At 37.0% G+C, this 2,451-nt stretch overlaps 1 pseudogene; it reads left to right on the top strand.

The window, feature by feature from the left end:
- The first annotated feature begins 1,098 nt into the window (after positions 1 to 1,098).
- On the top strand, positions 1,099 to 2,174 carry LOC118858604 (annotated as a pseudogene).
- The last annotated feature ends 277 nt before the right edge of the window (positions 2,175 to 2,451 follow it).

The following is a 2,451-nucleotide window of genomic DNA, read 5'->3' as shown; positions in this document are numbered from 1 at the left end:
CACAGCAATGATTTGAAGAGACCTTAAAGGTTTTTAGTCCATAATGTTCAAATAAAATTAGATTGAATGAATATTAATTATCAACTCTGTCTTAAAGATGGGGAAAGTGAATGCACAGAGAAGTTAAGTGACTTGGCCAAGGTCACAAGGGTACTAAGTGACAAAAGTAAGATCTGAACTCAGTGCCCAGAATAAGAGTAGAACTCAAGGCCCTTGCTTAGAGGAGAGAAGTAATCTAGAACAGATTCCTGGTGGAATTAAGGTTTTATTTTGTTTCGTTTTGTTTTCTATCAGTGTCACTACCGATGGGTGGATATTTAATATTTGTTTTTGTATCTGTTTTTTCATTTTCTTTCTTCTACTCCCCAGTTTTCTCATCCATAAAATGGGTAGGAGATGAGAGTATGTTTAAAGTACATGGTTTATAAACGTATACAAAGAGTGCTTTCTTGTTCTTATTGCTCTTGTGCTCCTCCTCCTCCTCCAGAGTGGAAGACAGTCATGCCAGGAGCTGGTAAATATTCTCAGGTACTCAACTGAATGAATGTTGGCTTTCACAAGTTGTATTAGCAAGGCAATAATCACAATATAGATGATAATTGTCAATCTGCTTATATGGTTCTCTATCACAAAATATAAGAGACTCTCCATATAGAAGGCAGAAGTAAACTATTTATTATGTCACCAGAGAACCAGGTCCCAAAACCAATAAGTCTGACCCATCCAAGCAGCAGATTCCACAACTAGTACACTTTACAGTAACACCAAAGAATCTAAAACATGACATCACAGCAGGGAGCCAAGCGATCTCATAACCTTCTGCCCACCCCCCACTAGGACCTTGCCACTGAAAGTAATACTCACAACAAGCTGGTACATCTGTTCTCTTCTTCAGTTCTAACTGCTCTCTCTGAACATTTTCTATGGCACACTTTCCTTTTCCTCTCAGCAAGCCTCTCCCACCACATGTGACTTAGGCTTCTTGTGATGTGAGCAGGTCACATGGCTTATTAATGGGTGGGAAAGATCTTCAAATCTAAATTGTCGTTACACAGGAACAGTCCACATGAACACCTGCTAGAGCCATTATTTACCTCAATGCAGGATATACTTACTGTGGGTCATGTGCTACTCATGCTTACAAACAAGTGGATCCAGCTTTACAATTCAGAAGAATAATCATTAGGCCTTTCCATCATGTGCCCCTATCTCCATGTAGACTGTCTGATGATAAGATATATCTATGACTATAGATATATATCTATCAGTTAACATATAGATATAGACAGATATCACCTTTGTATGACCTTTGTTTGTATTGATCAAAAGATTTATGGAGAGCTATCAAAGATAGGAATTTTTGAGTGAGTGTCTATACAGACAGATGAAGATGAACACAGTATTAAAATGCATTTGCCTTATTGCAAAAGCCATGGAAAGCCATAAGGATGTTTACCATTATTCCTACACTAGCTAGAGTTCTGAGAGTCAAAAGAACAGGAATTTGGAAAACTTCAATAAGTAGTTAGTGGATCTTAGTAATCTTTCTGTAGTTTCTTCTGATTTCTACCTTTGGGAAAGTGTGCTTTGGAAAGGATTCACAAATAGGCTACTCTTCTTCCCTCAAAGACTAAGTTTTCTGATTTCCAACTATTTTTTCATTAGGTTATTTTTCCTCTCATCTTTTAAATTTGAAAAGAACTGAGGGAAGGCACCTGAAGAAACTACTACCATACTCACTAGTGGAGTTCCAAAGCTCTTACTGCCTCTAGGGGCAGTGTCAATTATTCTTAAAGTTAGAAAGCTCACATTGAGTTGAAACATGGGCTTAAAGAATTTATTTTCCCAGTCTACCTTCTGAAAGGATAAGTTTCAGCTACAGTTATAGTGATGATTCCCAGGGGAGATTTATAGATTCATTGAACATCAAGATAAAATGGGCCTGAGCATTATATAACTAGACTCCTGTATCTTTTAGCAATTTCTTGAAGAAATACCATAACACAATATATGGAAGATATACCACTGAGAAGCTACTAAATGCTATCACAGAGCTCCAGAAGGATGGAATGAATGTGGGCTTTTCATTTTTGAATTATGCCCAGTCAAAAAAGTGTAGAAAATGGCAAGACAATACAGTCAGTTATGCAGCTGGAACACTTAGAATCCACTGAAGCTCTGAATAGAGCAATACCACCTGCACAAACTCATACTCTACATGAAGTTCCAGCCCAGCCTTTACAAAATACAGTTGCTCATCTCTCAGGATACAGAAAACTCAAAATTACTAGAACTTTCTTCTGTTCTTGTAGGTGTAGTCTTTTCTTAATTTCAGCTCATTATGAAATGCTTTCTTGTTTAGGATGATAGTTGGAAGGAAAACTGGTATCAAAATGTTTTATGATTTAAAAAAATGATGATGAATATAAAGTCATGTTACCAGATGGTCTT

The sequence above is a fragment of the Trichosurus vulpecula genome, chromosome 7, assembly GCF_011100635.1.
Source record: "Trichosurus vulpecula isolate mTriVul1 chromosome 7, mTriVul1.pri, whole genome shotgun sequence".
Taxonomy (NCBI): domain Eukaryota; kingdom Metazoa; phylum Chordata; class Mammalia; order Diprotodontia; family Phalangeridae; genus Trichosurus; species Trichosurus vulpecula.
Note: the sequence above shows the minus strand (reverse complement) of the source record. Positions and strands in the feature narration are given on the sequence as shown.